Genomic DNA, 19,258 nt, shown 5'->3' with positions numbered 1-19,258 from the left:
CTTGCTTCCTTCCACCTCCTGGCAGGAGGTTCCACCCACAGCCTTGCCTTCTAGACTTTTTTTTAGCACGAGTCAGACACCAGTTCCTGTATCCTCCAAACTGCAGAAGACAAATATAAAGTACTCTGAGGAAACTTCTGAAAGTCATGCTCACCAGGCTCGAGGTCAGGCAAAAGAACACTTCACACTGCCCTGAAACTGAAAAAGATGGTAGGCACCTGCCTGAGAAGATGCTGAAACCTTCTGCATCACTAATTTGATTAAAGCAGAAAGCCATGAACAAAAGAAGTAGGTAAACAAGTCACTAGTACAAAACAGTCCATTACTTCACCCAGTTAAAATGAAAACGTAATATACGATAAACAACACAGTAATAGTTCATCAGGAAAAATACAGTTTCTTTAATAAATGATATCAGTATCATAATTAGATCTCTATCTGGAAAGAAATAGAGTGTTAGCCCTCCTGACCGTCATGTTCAAAACCAAAAAGAGCAATGGATTAAAGATTTACTGTAAAAAATAAAAATATTTTTTTAAAAATAGGAAAAGTGTGAGGGTCAGGAAAATACTCTTAAAAAAAAAAAATCCCAAACCAAAGAAACAGAAAAACAAGGGGCAGCTGGGTGGTTCAGTTAAATGTCTGCCCCTTGATTTCAGCTCAGGTAGGTAGGTCATGGGCTTCATGCTCAATGGGGAGTCTTCTTGAAGATTCTCTTCCTCTGCCCCTACTGCCCCCCCAAAATAAATAAATAAATCTTTAAACACACACACACACACACACACACACACACACACACACAAAGCTATAATGGAAAAAACTTACAGAGTTGACTGTGTAATATTACTAATTACACAAAGACAAAACAATATCATAAGTAAGGTAAAAAGAGAGAAAAAGAAAAGGTTTAAAATACATAAAAAGGCAAAAGTTTATATCTCTAATGTGAAAAAAGAACTCTTACAAGTCGATAAGAAAAGAAAACAAACATGGGTACAAGCTGGGTTTTGTAAAAAAGGAAATGCAAATGGACCAAAAAGCTTATAAAAAAAACTTTTTCTAAAAGATGCCAAATCTCACTAGCAGCTAAGGAAATGCAACTTGAAACAGCACAATACCCTCATTTTTTTCATATAACAAACTAACAAAATTTTTGAAAACTCATAACATCGAGTGGAATGGTGTATAAAAACGGCAAAGTTGTGAATTTTTTTTCTGTGATGTCACTTTTGGAAATCTATTTTATAGAAATAGACATATGACTTTCTAAGGGATATAAGTCATGAATGATTTAGATTTATGTGCTGACCTAGAGGAATGTTTATGGTACACAGTTAAATGAATACAGCAACAAGGTAAGTCATATATATAATGATGATCCTATCCATATGACTAAAAGTAGGTGGAACATATATATATAATGTATATAATTATATATGTCATATATATTTTTATATGAGTATGGAAAGAAATATAAATGATATATACCAAATTGACTTTTTATTTTTTGTGTTATTTGGGGATTTTAAAAAATAACTTTCTCATTTTTTTTTAAAGAAAATAACTTTCTCATTTTTTTTTTAAAGAGAGAGTGGTGGTGAAGGGGGAGAGAGAGAAGGAAAGAGAGAATCTTTTTTAAAAATTTTATTTATTTATTTGATAGACAGAGATCACAAGTAGGCAGAGAGGCAAATAGAAAGAGGAAGGGAACCAGGCTTCCTGCTGAGCAGAGAGCCTGATGGGGGCTTGATCCCAGGACCCTGGGATCATGACCTGAGCCAAAGGCAGAGGCTTTAACCCAATGAGCCACCCAGGTTCCCCAGGAGAGAGAGAATCTTAAGCAAGTTCCACACAGGGCTTGAGTTCATGCCTGCAGGATCATGATCTGAGCTGAAACCGAGTGGGATGTTTAACCAACTGAACCACCCAGGTGACCCTCTCATTTTTTAACTTTGAAAGAAAACACCAATAAGTGTGTATTGTGTGTGTGTATAGTATAGAAAACTAATGCTCTAGGATTTCAGGGGAGATAGAAAGAGGGATATGGAAAACAGGGGGCTTGATCAGAATGAGAAGGGTTTGGAGGAATTAGATAACCAAACATGGGCAAAGCAGGAGGAAAGAAATATTATCTGGAATCACTTCGGCTCACTTCAAATGCTCTAAACCATTTGTAACTACATATTTGAAAAAGGTCAATGTATATATCCATATATTTGTGTGTGAAAAAGCAGTATTATTATTATTACATGATCTAGCATTACACAGAATATTTGTCACTATCAGGAAATTAGAGACAAGGTAAATAGAGGATCCAAAGAGTCTTATATTTCTGAATATTAACTTTACCTTATATTTTTTTCAAGGCAAAAAACAACTGAATTGCAACTCACAACAACCCAAATAAATGAGCTCCCTTTACCTTTTCATTGACCATCCTCTCCATTCATTGCTCCTTCTATACTGTAAGATCATCAGATTTTTTAAAAAGTACACATTGAGTAACCAATGTGTATAAATCTCTGCACACATGTAATACAAGTAGAGCTTCTTGCCCTGCAGTGAATCAGTGTTATATAAATAAAGGGAACTTTGTTTATATAAGTTTTAATCCTATGATAAAATTTCTTTGGCTCTGAGGGTTATTTAAAACTGGTTATAGAAAAGATTAGTCACTTGGAACCAGAGGTTCCTCCCTTGCAGTTTTTCTTCACAGTTAACCCTCATGTGTCTGTGGCTCTGACCATAACATCATATTAAAAGAGTAAAGACTCACTTGGTCAGTGAGTAAATAGTAAGTTAATAAGTATTCAACTTGCTAAGTCTTCAGTATTTTTCCCTTGAGCCTTACTAAGGCTTACTAAGCCTAACTTTTGCGCCTTTACTTTGTAAATCAAACAATTACTGATTAACTCATTTAGTATAAATAAAATGCTAATATGTTGAGCATTAGTTCAATTTTCTGGGTGACTGGATAGCCTCGGAAAAGATGACACTGGGATACTTGGGTGGCTCAGTTGGTTAAGCCTCTGCCTTCGGCTCCTCATGATCTCAGGGTCCTAGGATGATGGAGTCCTGCATCAGGCTTCTTGCTTTGCAGGGAGCCTGCTTCTCCCTCTGCCTGCCACTCCCCCTGTTTGTGCTCTCTCTCTCTGACCAATACATAAATAAAATATTTTAAAACAAGCATACAAACAAAAAACAAACAAAAATGATAGTACCAAAATAGGAATAAACTTGGAAGCAATAATCTTGGAACAGTGCTGTGGACTGGAACATTCATTTCTATAGGGCGCCACCAACATTTCTGAATAGTAGACTGATGGGAGAAAAACAATGTTTACCAATTATTTCATTGTTAACTTGCTACCCAGATTGGAGGAGTAAAAGATTAGGGGCTATGTCATGTGCTGAGGTGGTCATATCCAGGTAAAATGGATGAAAGATGAAAGGATGGTTGGATTAACACGCTACACGTGTTATGGAAAGCTTACAAGCATTGGCTAAACCAGCTCCAGCACTACAAGTTGTGATCTCGGACAAGTTCATTAGCTTCAATTTTTTAACCCATTTTTAATTATTACATATGATGTAATTATTGCACTTACATCAAATAATGGCTGAGATGATCATTCTTTCATACAACAAATATTTGCTGAGTGCCTATTCTATGCCAAATACTATTCCAGGTGCTAAGAAGTCTAGATCTCTACTTCATGGATGTTTGTTCTGATTGAAGAAAGATAATTTAAAAAATCAACATAATAAGATTAAGAGGGAATCTTTTCCCCTCACTAGGCTTATTTAATAAATACATTTTTTAAAAAAACTCTCCAGAGCTTGGAGAGAGGCAGGATCAAGATGGGATTTATCAGTGTTTTCAGAACTGAGCTGTCTTTCTGAGGCCAACCTACAAGCTCTGTCTGTCTATACTTCAATTGCCTGTGTGCTTTTAAGTTTGAAGCTATTTAGAAACAAAAGTAAGCTATATTCTACCAGCCATTCAGAAATTGTTTTAAGATCGCCATGGGGATCTTTGGACATATTTTTTCAATCCTCATTTTTTTTTCATAGCTGAAATTTTATTATAATTTTTTATTTTTTATAAACATATATTTTTATCCCCAGGGGTACAGGTCTGTGAATCACCAGGTTTACACACTTCACAGCACTCACCAAAGCACATACCCTCCCCAATGTCCATAATCCCACCCCCTTCTCCCAAACCCCCTCCCCCCAGCAACCCTCAGTTTGTTTTGTGAGATCAAGAACACTTATGGTTTGTCTCTCTCCCAATCCCATCTTGTTTCATTTATTCTTCTCCTACCCACTTAAGCCCCCATGTTGCATCACCACTTCCTCATATCAGGGAGATCATATGATAGTTGTCTTTCTCTGCTTGACTTATTTCGCTAAGCATGATACGCTCTAGTTCCATCCATGTTGTCGCAAATGGCAAGATTTCATTTCCTTTGATGGCTGCATAGTATTCCATTGTGTATATATACCACATCTTCTTGATCCATTCATCTGTTGATGGACATCTAGGTTCTTTCCATAGTTTGGCTATTGTGGACATTGCTGCTATAAACATTCGGGTGCACGTGCCCCTTTGGATCACTACGTTTGTATCTTTAGGGTAAATACCCAATAGTGCAATTGCTGGGTCATAGGGCAGTTCTATTTTCAACATTTTGAGGAACCTCCACGCTGTTTTCCAGAGTGGCTGCACCAGCTTGCATTCCCACCAACAGTGTAGGAGGGTTCCCCTTTCTCCGCATCCTCGCCAGCATCTGTCATTTCCTGACTTGTTGATTTTAGCCATTCTGACTGGTGTGAGGTGATATCTCATTGTGGTTTTGATTTGTATTTCCCTGATGCTGAGTGATATGGAGCACTTTTTCATGTGTCTGTTGGCCATCTGGATGTCTTCTTTGCAGAAATGTCTGTTCATGTTCTCTGCCCATTTCTTTTTTTTTTTTTTTTTAATTTTTTATTTTTTATAAACATATATTTTTATCCCCAGGGGTACAGGTCTGTGAATCACCAGGTTTACACACTTCACAGCACTCACCAAATCACATACCCTCCCCAATGTCCATAATCCCTCCCCCTTCTCCCAAACCCCCTCCCCCCGGCAACCCTCAGTTTGTTTTGTGAGATTAAGAGTCACTTATGGTTTGTCTCCCTCCCAATCCCATCTTGTTTCATTTATTCTTCTACCCACTTAAGCCTCCATGTTGCATCACCACTTCCTCATATCAGGGAGATCATATGATAGTTGTCTTTCTCTGCTTGACTTATTTCGCTAAGCATGATTCGCTCTAGTTCCATCCATGTTGTTGCAAATGGCAAGATTTCATTTCTTTTGATGGCTGCATAGTATTCCATTGTGTATATATACCACATCTTCTTGATCCATTCATCTGTTGATGGACATCTAGGTTCTTTCCATAGTTTGGCTATTGTGGACATTGCTGCTATAAACATTCGGGTGCATGTGTCCCTTTGGATCACTACATTTGTATCTTTAGGGTAAATACCCAATAGTGCAATTGCTGGGTCATAGGGCAGTTCTATTTTCAACATTTTGAGGAACCTCCATGCTGTTTTCCAGAGTGGCTGCACCAGCTTGCATTCCCACCAACAGTGTAGGAGGGTTCCCCTTTCTCCGCATCCTCGCCAGCATCTGTCATTTCCTGACTTGTTGATTTTAGCCATTCTGACTGGTGTGAGGTGATATCTCATTGTGGTTTTGATTTGTATTTCCCTGATGCCGAGTGATATGGAGCACTTTTTCATGTGTCTGTTGGCCATCTGGATGTCTTCTTTGCAGAAATGTCTGTTCATGTCCTCTGCCCATTTCTTGATTGGATTATTTGTTCTTTGGGTGTTGAGTTTGCTAAGTTCTTTATAGATTCTGGACACTAGTCCTTTATCTGATATGTCGTTTGCAAATATCTTCTCCCATTCTGTCAGTTGTCTTTTGATTTTGTTAACTGTTTCCTTTGCTGTGCAAAACTTTTGATCTTGATGAAATCCCAATAGTTCATTTTTGCCCTTGCTTCCCTTGCCTTTGGTGTTGTTCCTAGGAAGATGTTGCTGCAGCTGAGGTCGAAGAGGTTGCTGCCTGTGTTCTCCTCATTTTTAAAGTGAATAAGCTCACCTTCTGTCATGACTCTGTTCTGTCTTATTTGTAAGCACTCCCTTAATCACACACATGCACATGTACATACACATGCACACACACACACACACTGAAAGGGTAACCTGCTTTCCTGACTCATATGCCTGCCTACCTAGGACTTTTATTTGGCTACTTACAGGACCAGCATCTTCAACATGATACTGACCATGCTGAATTTTCATCTATAAGGTAGGGACTGGGATACTCCTTTAGTGAGCCTCTTCTCTAGTGGACTCACTAGCCAAGTGCTGAGGAACATATGCACAGGTCTTCAGGTACAATGCAGCATATGGTAAAATCTACCAAACATTGTTAAGGAATCAAAACAAATGTTAGAAGCAATAGTCACAGCTTAAAGGACTTTGTGTTTCACTGCTGCTGAGGTAGGTATTTATTCAAAGAAGAGGCATCCAAAAATAATTGAGAAGCCTCTTTTAAACTCTTACTGTTTGCTTCGCTCAAGACCTCATCTCAAATTTGCAGCTCTGGACATAGTGTTCTTTGGCAATAACCCCATTGTAAAGATCCTACAGTCTAGATCATAGGATTGTGTTTCTTCTCATTTAAGTTGTGGCAACCATTGAGGGATAATTCATCAAAACCTAAATTCTGGCCTAAATACCATCTCACAACACTGCCAAACATGGTATATTGATGCCTGTTCCCCCACCATAAAATATACAGACTAACCACTGGATGGATAAGATTAAACAGGATTCAGAAAACTATGCTTTCAGGCCACATCTGATCTGTCACTTGCTTTTATAATCAAAGTTTTATTGGAATACTGCCACACTCAACCATTTAAATTTTATCCCTGGCTACAATAAAAGCATTGAATAGATGTAACAGTGATCTTATAGCTTGTGAAGTCTAAAATGTTTAGGTTTAGCCCTTTATAAAATCAAGTTTGCTGGCCTAGTATAGAATAATGCTTTTGGTGGCAGCAATGCCAGTGTGGAATCATATCAGCAGAAGTTCTGATAAAAACTGGGACTTACAGCTATCCAGATACCAATGTGAAGTGTCGGAATGAATCTGTGTGTGGCTAGTGACCCACTACTATCCTTGTCTCAAATAACCTTTGAGATCATCATTATATCACTGAGTCTTAAGGTTCAGAAACTTCCTTCAGAGTCTGTACATCCTGCTCTCTATGAACTTCAAACACATGATGTGTGTTCTCTTCACTCCATTGCACACATGCATTCCTCTCAATGAGCACTGCTTAGTCAAGTAGCTCCCTCATAACTCTTTAAAATCTATTGAAATAGTACTTATTTATTTTTTCAAGTTTTATTTACATTTCAGTTAGTTAATCTACAGTGTAACATTAGTTTTGGGTTTACAACTTAGCGATTCAATGCTTACATAACACCCAGTGTTCATCACAAATGCCCTCCTTACTCCCCATCACCTATTAGCCCATCTCCTTACCAACCTCCCCTCTGGTAACCATCAGTTTGTTCTCTATAGTTAAAAGTCTGTTTTTTGGTTTGCCTCTCTCTTTTTCTCCCAAATGATGGTTTTGTTTCTTGAATTCCACCTACATGTGAAATCACACAGTATTTGTCTTTCTCTCACTGACTTACTTCGCTTACCATAATACTCACCAGCTCCATCTGCATCATTGCAAATGGAAAGATTTCAATCTTCTTTTATGGCTGAGTAATATTCCGTTGTATGTGTATAACACATCTTCTTTATCCATTCATGACCATAGCAATTTATTACTAGATATGTCTCCTGGGGTAAGGAAAACAAAGGCAAAAAAATTAGCGGGACTTCATCAAAATAAAAAGCTTCTGTACAGTGAAGGAAATAATAAAACTGAAAGGTTTTAGGAATGGGAGAAGATATTTGCAAATGACTTCTCTGATAAAAGGTTGGTATCCAAAATATATAAAAACCTTACATAATCCAACACCCAAAAAACAAATAATCCAATTAAAAATGGGCAGATGACATGAAGAGACATTTTTCTGAAGAAGACATACACATGGTCAACAGACATATGAAAACACCCTCAACATCACTCATCATCAGGGAACTATAAATCAAAACCACAGTTAGATGTTACCTCACACCTGTCAGAATGGCTAAAATAAACAACACAAGAAAAAACAGGTTGCAAGGATGCAGATAAAGGGGAAACCTCTTGCACTGTTGGTGAGAATGCAAACTGGTGAAACCACAGTGGAAAACATGGAGATTCTTTTTTTTTTTATTTATTTATTTTTTTTTTATTTTTGGAAAACATGGAGATTCTTAAGGTTAAAAATAGAACGACCTTATTATACAGCAATTACACTATTGGGTATTTATCCAAAGAATAAAAATAAACTAATTAAAAGGGATACATGCATCCTTTATAATTTTTTTTCTGTGCTCTCTTTTTAAAATGTGGAAAATAATTCTTTTAGGAAATCATTCATTTAGACAAAAATATATTTTATGGGCCTCAGGAACACAATTACTTTCATCATACCTCTTTGATTACTTGTTTCCATATTTGTCCATGCATGGATGCTTTTATTTGCAAAACCTAAGACCTTATCAATAAACTGCATCTCACTGTCTGATTTTCCCCATCAACCCACACCTCCTGTTTCACCCAGTTCAAAGTAACCATTCACTTAAATCCGGTGTTCACCATGAATCTTTCGTTCATCATTCCTTTGCTTTCATTTTTATGTAGTTTGCATTTGTGCATATTCCTAAAGAGGGAGAGAGTGTGTACACACCCATGCATGCATGTGTGTGTTTAATTGTTTTAAACTTTATAAAGAAAGTTTCAGGCTGTATATAATTTGTAGGGACTCAGTTTTTTCACCTATTACTATGATTCATTTATTTTGTTGGATATATTATTATAGTTAATTTGTTTTTATTGCCAAGTAAAACTCCATTTGGTGGATGTACCACAGTTAAGTCATCTACTTTCCCATTAAGGACATGTAGGTTTGTGAAATCATAGAAAATATATATTGGTTTCTGCTCCCTGTTCCTGCCACAGAGCTCCCCAAACCCTTATAATTTCCTAAGTGATAAGAGCACGAAGAGTATCTTGTTATAATTGTTTTATACCCCATCCCTGACACAGGGTTCCTGGATATTCTATCAGGGGAATTCTAGGTGAGCCCCTGGAATGGGTCCTGAATGGGGCCTGGTCACCAGAAAGACTAAACTATGATTAGAAGCTTGGAATTTTCAGTTTCACCCCCCACCAACATCTTCCAGTTTGGAGAGAGAGGCTGGAAATGGATTTAACACACCAATCATGTTTATGTGAGAAAGCCTCTATAAAATCCTGATAGCATGGGGTCCAGAGAGCATCCAAGTTGGAGAACACATCCTCATACCCGAAGGGTGACATATCACAATTCCATGGGGACAGGAGGGAGGGTCTGTATTTGAGACCTTCCCAGACCTTGCCATATGTATGTCCTCACCTGGCTGTTCATCTGTGTTCCTTACCATATATTTAACAAACTGATAAATATAAATATAGGTGTTTCCCTGAGTTCTATGAGCTACTCCAGCAAATTAATCAAACCTGAGGAAGGATTATGCGAACCTGCAATTTGTAGACAAATTAAATAGAAGTTGTGGATAACCTGGGGGTCTACTACTTATGATTGACATCTGAAGTTGGGGGCAGTCTTGTGGGACTGAGGCCTTAGTGAGATCAGATGCTATCTCTAGGTAGACAGTGTTGAAATTGAGTAAAATTGTAGGACACCCAGCTGGTGTTATAAAGAATTGCTTGATGTGGAGAAAACCTCACACAACTACAGTGTCAGTCCAGTGTTCTATATGCATGTGGTAGTGGTATCAGAGTAAAGGAGACACATAGGGAAAAATATGGGAGGAAAAAACTGGATTTTTTCACAACTCAGAAGGGAGCACTCTAGTTTCCAAACATAGAACTGCTTCTCTGGGTTTTGCTATTAAGAACTCCTGTGGGGCATCTGAGTGGCTCAGTGAAAGCCTCTGCCTTCAGCTCAGGTCATGATCACAGCGTCCTGGGATCAAGCCTCGGATCAGGTGAGCTCTCTGCTCTGTAGGGAGCCTGCTTCCCCACTCTGTCTACCTGTCTCTCTGTCTCTGCCTACAGATCTCTGTCTGTTAAATAAATAAATAAAATCTTTAAAAGAAGAAGAAGAAGAAGAAGAAGAAGAAGAAGAAGAAGAAGAAGAAGAAGAAGGAGAAGGAGAAGGAGAAGGAGAAGGAGAAGGAGAAGGAGAAGAAAAAGAACTCTTGTTATACAAGTGAAAATACCTCTTTTGAAAATAGGCTTACCTCAGAAGGGCAATGAGGTAACCGGTAACAGGTAACTGAGGGGATGTGAATGTTCAAATTTAGGAGGTAAATCCAAATTCTTTGCTAGTACTTATGTTACTTTATATTCTGCTCTTTTCCAGAGTGACTGTACCAGCTTACATTCCCACCAACACTGAAAGAAGGTTCCCCTTTCTCTGAATCCTCACCAACATTTATTTTTTCCTTTCTTATTAATTTTAGCCATTCTGACTGGTGTGAGGTGGTACCTCATTGTAGTTTTGATTTGTATTTCCCTGACACCAGTGATGTTGAACATTTTTCATGTGTCTGTTGGCCTTTTGCATGTTTACTTTGGGGAAATGTCAATTCATGTCTTCAGTCCCTTTCATGACTGGATTATTTGTTTTTAGGGTGTTGGGTTTGAGAAGTTCTTTATAGATTTTGGATACTAGCTCTTTTTCAAATAAGACATTTGCAAATATCTTCTCCCATTCTGTTGATTGTCTTTTGGTTTTGTTGACTGTTTCTTTTGCTGTGCAAAAGCTTTTTATCTTGCCCAATAGTTCATTTTTGCTTTGTTTTTCTTGCCATGAGAGATGTGTCGATCAAGAGTTTGCTGTGGCCAAGGTCAAAGAGGCTGCCGCCTATGTTCTTCTCTAGGATTTCAATGAATTCCTGTCTCACATATAGGTCTTTCATCCATTTTGAGTTTATTTTTGTGTCTGGTGTAAGAAAATGGTCTGGTTTCATTCTTCTACATGTGGCTGTCCAAATTTCCCACACCATTTGTTAAAGAGACTGTCTTTTTTACATGCTTTGACAAAGATTAGTTATCTATAGAACTGAGGGTCCATTTCTGGGTTCTCTATTCTGTTCCATTGATCCATATGTCAGATATATGTGTCTAATGATTACAATTTTGTAATATATGAAGTCTGGCGTTGTGATGCTACCAGCTTTGGTTTTCTTTTTCAACAGTCCTCTGGCTATCCAGGGTCTTTTTGGTTCCATACAAATTTTATGATTATTTGTTCCAACTCTGTAAAAAATGATGCTATTTTGATAGGGATTGTATTGAGTGTATAGATGGTTATACACATTTTAATAATATTTATATTTATAATATTTAATATATTATATTTATAGTATAAATAAATTTATAATATAATATTTAATAATATTTATTCTTTCAGTCCATGAGCATGGAAACTTTTTCAATCTCTTTGTGTCTTCTTCAATTTCTTTCATAAGTGTTCTATAGTTTTCAGAATGCAGATCCTTTATGTCTTTGGTTAGGTTTATTCCTACATATCTCATATTATCTTTAGTGCAATTATAAATGGGGTCAATTCCTTAATTTCTTTTTCCTCTGTCTCATTGTTAGTGAATATAAATGTAACTGATTTCTGCACGATTTTGTATCCTGCCACTGCTGAATTCCTGTATGAATTCTAGAATATCATGTTATCTGCAAAGAGTTGGAGCTTAACTTCTTCTTTGCCAATTTGGATGCCTTTTGGATGCCTTTTGTTTCTTTTTGTTGTCTTATTGCTGAGGCTAGGACTTCAGGTACAGTTACTATGTTAACAATAGTGGTGAGAGTGGACATCCCTGTCATGTTTCTTACTTTAGGGGAAAAGCTCTCAGTGTTTCTCCATTGAAAATAATATTTGCTGTGGGCTCTTCACAAATGGCTTTCACGATATTGAGATATATTTCCTCTATTCCTACACTGTGGATAGTTTAAATCAAGAAAGGATGCTATATTTTTGTCAAACAATTTTTCTGCATCAATTGAGAGGATCATATGTTTTTTGTCCTTTTATTAATGTAGTATATCACAGTGATTGATTTGCAGATGTTGAATCACCCTTGCAGTCCAGGAATAAATCCCACTTGGTCATGGTGAATAATCACTTTAATATATTGGCAATCTTGGTGGGAATTTTTGCATCCATGTTCATCAGGGATAGTGGTCTGTAATTCTCCTTTTTGGTAGGGTCTTTGGATTTGGGATCAAGGTAATGCTGGCCTCATAGAAAGAGTTTGGAAGTTTTCCTTCCATTTCTATTTTTTGAAACAGCTTCAAAAGTATAGTTATTAATTATTAATTATTCCTTAAATATTTGGTAGAATTACACTAGGAGGTCATTTGGTCCTGGGCTCTTGTTTGTTGTGACATTTTTCATTAGTGCATCAATTTCTTTGCTGGTTATGGGTCTGTTCAGGTTTTCCATTTCTTCCTGTTTCAGGTTCCATCTCTTCCAGATTGCCTAATTTGTTGGCATATAGTTGCTCATAATATGTTATTATAATTGTATTTCTGTGGTGTTGGCTCTGATCTCTCCCCTTTCATTCATGATTTCATTCATTTGTGTCCTTTCTCTTTACTTTTTGATAACTCTGGCTAAGAGTTTATCAATCTTATGAATTCTTTCAAAGAACCAGCTTCTGGTTTGTTTATCTGTTCTACTGTTCTTTTGGTTTCTGTATCATTGATTTCTGCTCTAATCTTTATTGTTTCTCTTCTCCTGCTGGATTTAGGCTTTATTTGGTATTCTTTTTCCAGATCCTTTAGGTGCAAGGTTAGTTTGTGTATTTGAGGCCATTCTTGTTTCTTGAGGAAGGCTTGTATTGCTATATGCTTCACTCTTAAGACTGCCTTTTCTGCATCCCAAGGGTTTTGGAGAGTGATGTTTTCATTTTCACTTGCTTTCATGAATTTTTAAAATTCTTCTTTAATTTCCTGGTTGATTCATTCATTTAGTAGATTGTTCTTTAACCTCCAAGTGTCTGTGTTCCTTCCAAATTTTTTCTTGTGATTGATTTCAAGTTTTAAAGCACTGTGGTTGAAAATATGCATAGTATGGTCTTAATCTTTTTGTACTGGTTGAGAACTGATTTGTGACCCAGAACATGATCCATTCTGGAGAATGTACCATATTCACTCAAAAAGAATGTGTATACTGTTTTAAGATGAAATACTCTGAATATATCTGTGAAGTCCATCTGGTCTACTCTGTCGTCCAAATCCCTTTTTTTCTTGTTGGGCTTCTGCTTAGATGATCTGTGCATTGCTGTGAGTAGTGTATTAAAGTCCCCTATTATTGTATTATTATCGATGTGTTTCTTTAATTTACTAATTGGTTTATATAATTGGCTGCTCCCAAGTTAGGGGCATAAATATTTACAATTGTTAGATCTTCTTGTTGGATATTCTTTAATTATGATTTCAAGTCCCTCTTCATCTCTTATTACAGTCCTTGATTTAAGATCTTATTGGTTTGATACAAGGATTGCGACCCCAGCTTTCTTGTGATGTCCATTAGCATGATAAATTGTTCCTCACCTCCTCACTTTCAATCTGGAGGTGTATTGGGGTCTAAAATGAGTCTCTTGTTGACAAGATATTGATTGGTCTTGTTTGTTTTTTTTTTTTTTATCCAATCTGATGCCCTGTGTCTTTTATTGTAATAGTTAGCCCATTTATATTCAGAATAATTATTGAAAAATATGAATTTAGCACCATTTTATTACTTGTAAATTCTGTTTCTGTGTATTATCTCTGTTTTTGTTTTTCTTGTCATTGTTACTTTTAGGCTCTGTCATCCCTTAAAGTATCCTCTTTAATATTTCTTATAGGGCTGGTTCACAAATTGTTTAAGTTTCTGTTTGTCCCAGAAGCTTTTTATTACTTCTATTTTGAATGACATCCTAGCTGGATAAAATATTCTTGGCTGTATATTTTTCTCATTTAGCACCTTGAGTATATAATGCCAGTCCTCTCTGGCCTGCCAGGTCTCTGTGGACAGGTCTGCTGCCAACCTTATGTTGCTTCCCTCATATGTTAAGGTCCTCTTGCTCTGAGCTGCTGCTGCTTTCAGGATGTTCTCTTTATCTCTGAAATTTATAAGCTTGACTGTTATATGTTGGGGTGTTGATGTATTTTTATTGATTTTGAGGCATCTTCTCTGTGCCTCCTGGACTGGAATGCCTATTTCCTTCCCCAGATTAGGGAAGTTCTCAGCTATAATTTGTTCAAATAAACCTGCCCCCCCCCTCCCTCCTTCTTTAACTCCTCCTCCTCCTCCTTCTCCTTCTTTTTTTTCTTCTTTCCAATTATTCTAATATTGTTTCACCTTATGATATCACTGATCTTTTGAGTCCTCCCCTCATGATCCAATTGTTTACCTTTTTCTGTGCTTCCTTACTCTCCATCATTTTGTCTTTTTTATTACTGTCTCTATCTTCTCCCTCATTAATCTAGCAGTAATAGCCTCCATTTTTTATTGCATCTCAGTAACACTCTTTTCCATTTCGAACTGATTAAATGTTAGTCCTTTTTTTCCTCTGGTAAGGATGCTCTAGAGTCTTCTAGGTTTTTTGAAAGTAATTTTATAATCATTGTTTTGAATTCTGGTTCTACTTCTAACACCTTATTATATTCATATGGATTAAATCCCTGGCAGTAAGTACTGCCTCTTATTCTCTTTTATGGGGTGAGTACTCCCATCTTGTCATTATGCCCAGAAAGGAATAGATGAAAAAGCGAGAAAATACAAAAATAACAACAATAACACCAGAAAAATATACACAGAGCAAATTGGGAAAGAACAGAACCCACCCCCCCCACCAAAAGAGAGAGAGAGAGAGAGAGAAACTGAGAATAAAGTCAAACAGAAGGTGAACAGAACAGAACAATAAACTAGATCCTGACTCTGTATGTTAGAAGAAACTAGATTCCAAAATAAGAAGGAAAGAAAAAACATATATACAAAAATAAAATTGAATAAAATGAAAAGAAACCAAAAATGAAAAAAAATAAAACATAAATGTGAAAATGACAACTTAAAAAAAGATTTGATAGAATAAGAAAAATAGGGGCTGCCTGGGTGGCTCAGTGGGTTAAGCCTCTGCCTTCAGCTCAGGTCATGATCTCAGGGTCCTGGGATCGAGTCCCGCATTGGGCTCTCTGCTGGGCAGGGAGCCTGCTTCCTCCTCCCTCCCTCTCTCTCTGCTTGCCTCTCTGCCTACTTGTGATCTCTCTCTGTCAAATAAATAAAATCTTTAGAAAAAAAAAAGAAAGAAAGAAAAATAACTGGAAAGGAAAAAAAAAAAAACCTGAAAATGAAAGACAGAAGAATCATAAGAAAAATCTACAAATGCGATATACTGTTTTCCCCTAGTACTGGAGTCTTACAGTTCCCTATGACTGGTAAACTTGGCATTAACTGGATATTCCTGCTGGTCTTCTGGGGTAGAGGCCTGTAGCTCTGATTCTCAAGTGTCTTTTCCCTGATTGGAATTGCATCACGTTCCCAGGGGGCCAGGCTAAGTAAGTCGCTCCAGATTGCTCTCTGTGACTTTTGTTCCTGGAAGGATTTCAGCACTGATTTGAAGGATATAAATGGCTGTTCCCTGATATTCAGCCCCAGAGCTGAAAGTTCACACCCCTTACTCTTCAGTATACTCTTGCAGAAAAGCAGTCAATCACTCAGCTCCCTGGTTTTCCTCTGAACTCTATGTTCATCCAGCTGTAACCATGTGTTTCTATCTCAGGCACGCAACCCCACTTTGAGTCTCTACACTTTACAGATTATTATGGTGCACACCCATTTTGCTCTTCCTGAGGCAGGGAAGGGGGTCTCACCATGGTTCTGCCTCTTGGTAGGCCCCTGCTCAGAGAGCGCTTACCCAACCATGTAGCAGTTCACGGTTTGTGGCAACACCAAACAAAAAGACAGCACCTGGGCTCACTGTTTGTGAGTGGTGTCCTGGCTCTAATGCTTGGGATCTTTGCTGCACTCAGGCACCCCTGTTCTTTTTGTGATTCCAGGGATCCTGAGATCATGCTGTCCCACCCGGGATTCCACTCCTCTTCACCACCTGAGCACGTTTCAGGCATGGATTCTCCCACCAGAGTAGATTTGAAAGTTCTGAAATCTATGAAAAAGTAGTAAATAGTTACTTGTAACTTGTGTGAAGCAGCAGCCAGCCTTAAAATAGTCCTTTCTGGCTAAGGGTAGAACAACGAATACTAGGATATATTGTTCAGGCTGCTTTTAGTTTCTCTTAATCAAAATTATTAGATGATAGAATTCAAGAACTTGTTACATGTTATTACTTGGTGTACTGATAATCATTTAAAAGTAAAGACATTGTCATGAAAAAAAAAAAAAAAGAAAGTTCTGATTTTGTGCCCTGTTGCTATATCACTTTCCAGTAGCTGGCTTATGGAGGCTCCCTCCCCCACAGTTTAACTTCCAATATATCACCTTGGATTCACATCTCCATACCTCTTACCTTGCAAAAAGTGGTTACTCTTCTATTTGTATAATTGCAGCAATTCTCTTCTCATATCTATGGTCGATTTTGCAGGTGTTCAGAATGATTTGGTAACTATCTAGCTGAATCCCAGGGACCAGACAAAATTAGGGCTCCCTATTCCTCAGCCATCCTAGCTTTAGGTTCCCCAAAATATATATTTTTAAAAAACTAATTTTTTTAAATGAAGCTTTAAAATTCTGGTTTTAATATGTAGATATTTAATATACCTGGAATTGATTTTTCTATATGATATAAAATACTAACCCAATATATTTATTGGACAATTTCTCATTTCCCCATTGATTTCTCAGATATCACAGTTATATACCAAAATTCCAAACACATTTGGGCCTCTTTCTGGACTCTCATTTTATTCTGTTTGTCAATTTAGTTCTGTACTATTACCACACTGTGTTTATTACCATGTCTTTATAATAATTATTAGAATAATAAACCCCCCATACCCCGCAGGCTTTCCTTAGAAGCACCTGTTTGTAACCTTTTTTTTCTTAAGATTTTATTTATTTATCTGGCAGAGAAAGAGATCACAAATAGGCAGAGAGGCAGGCAGAGAGAGAGAAGGAGAAGCAGGCTCCCTGCTGAGCAGAGAGCCCAATGCAGGGCTTGATCCCAGGACCCTGGGATCTTGACCTAAGCTGAAGGCAGAGGATTTAATCCACTGATCCACCCAGGCACCCCTGTTTGTAACATTTTACTTGGTCATATAAAATCAGAATAATCATCAAGTTTCATGTCTATGAATTGTATTAAATATATGGATCAATTTTTAGGGGAAATGTCATCAGTATGGTATTTAACCCTATCTGTGATCATTGTATTTCTATCTGGAACTTTAAAAAAATATTTCTAAATAAAGTTTTGTAATTTTTCCTATAAATATACCAATATATTGTGTTAAATTTAATAATTTCATAAATAATTTTATAAGTTTAAGATTCTTTTCCTTCCATTCCCAAGTTATTTGAAATATTTACCATGATTACCTGTTGGATATTTTCAACCATTAATCAAATGATAATATGTTTTTCTCTCTTAATCTGTTAATGAGTTACATTCATGAATTTGTTTTGTTGGTTTTCTAAGAAAATAAATTTTGAACTTTCTCCCTTTTTTTTTTTAGATTTTATTTATTTATTTGACAGACAGAACATAAGTAGGCAGAGAGGCAGGCCGAGAGAGAGGGAGAAACAGGCTCACCACTGAGCAGAGAGCCCTATGTGGGACTCAATCCCAGAACCCTGGGATCATGACCTGAGCCGAGGGCAACTGCTTAACCAACTGAGCCACCCAGGTGCCCTGAACCTTCTCCCTCTTTAATAAGTTAGAGTTAATTTATCCAAAACTAATTCTCTGTAGCGTATCCTTGCAAAGCTCCACTGGAAACCAGCTATTTTTTTAGTTCATGAGGCAATCATTCTTGGTAGAGTTTTAAGGTGAAGACTCAGGCCCCTAGTTCTGTAAGGTTCGGATCTCAGTCCCTGAGGGCTGGTGCCTTCCCATTAAAAATGCCATAGTAAAGGATTAGGGATAAAGACCAAGATTCTACCATGTTACTTGGTAGCATTTTTTAAAATTCCCAAACATGTGGGGATTTTGTATTAATGTTTTGTTGCCAAGTTCTAACTTCTAATTCATTCTAACTTGTTCAAATATTTTAAATCTTTCTAACTTTCTATATGTTTGACTTATCAATAATCAGAAGAGTGTACTGACATTCAGTACTGTTAAAATTAATTTGTATGTCAGGACCCAGAAAATGAAGGTCACCTCAGTGACCTTGACCATGTCACAAATGTAAACTTAAATAAGCCTGCACTCACAGAAAACACCTCTCAAAGTATCCTAACATATACCAATTACAGTTCCTCAGCTTAGCTTTAGTAGGTTACCATATCCTAGAAATTGAGACCTGCTACCCTAAACTCCCAGCCAATCATGCCCGTTTCTAAGTTCTCTCCTCTAAAGTTCTACCAAACTCCCTCTTACCCCAAATCCTTTGGGAGCAGTGTTCCACGGCTTGTGAGTTACTGTAATCCTCCAATACATGAACCGCTTTTTTCCTTGAATACAAGTCATCACTTGTCATTAAATTGTTTGTTTTATCATTTGACAGTACAATACATTTGACAGTACAATGGATATATCAATGTCTCTAATGTCTATTATTTAATGTCTAATGTCTCTAATGTCTATTAATTGTGATTCATGTAATTTAAGGTTTAAAATTTCTACATTTTCCAAATGTATTGAAATCTTTTTATCATTATGTGATGGTTTATTCTATTCTTTTGCAGGGGAGGGCAGAGGGAGAGGGAGAAAGAGAATTTTAAGCAGGCTTCATGCTCAGTGGGCAGCCCAACACAGGGCTCAATCTCACAGCCCTGAGATCATGACCTGAGTGGAAATTAAGAGTTAGACACTTAACCAACTGAACCACCG

Source organism: Mustela lutreola, chromosome 8 (assembly GCF_030435805.1).
Source record: "Mustela lutreola isolate mMusLut2 chromosome 8, mMusLut2.pri, whole genome shotgun sequence".
NCBI lineage: Eukaryota > Metazoa > Chordata > Mammalia > Carnivora > Mustelidae > Mustela > Mustela lutreola.
The sequence above is the reverse complement of the archived record's forward strand: the minus strand, read 5'-3'. Positions refer to the sequence as shown.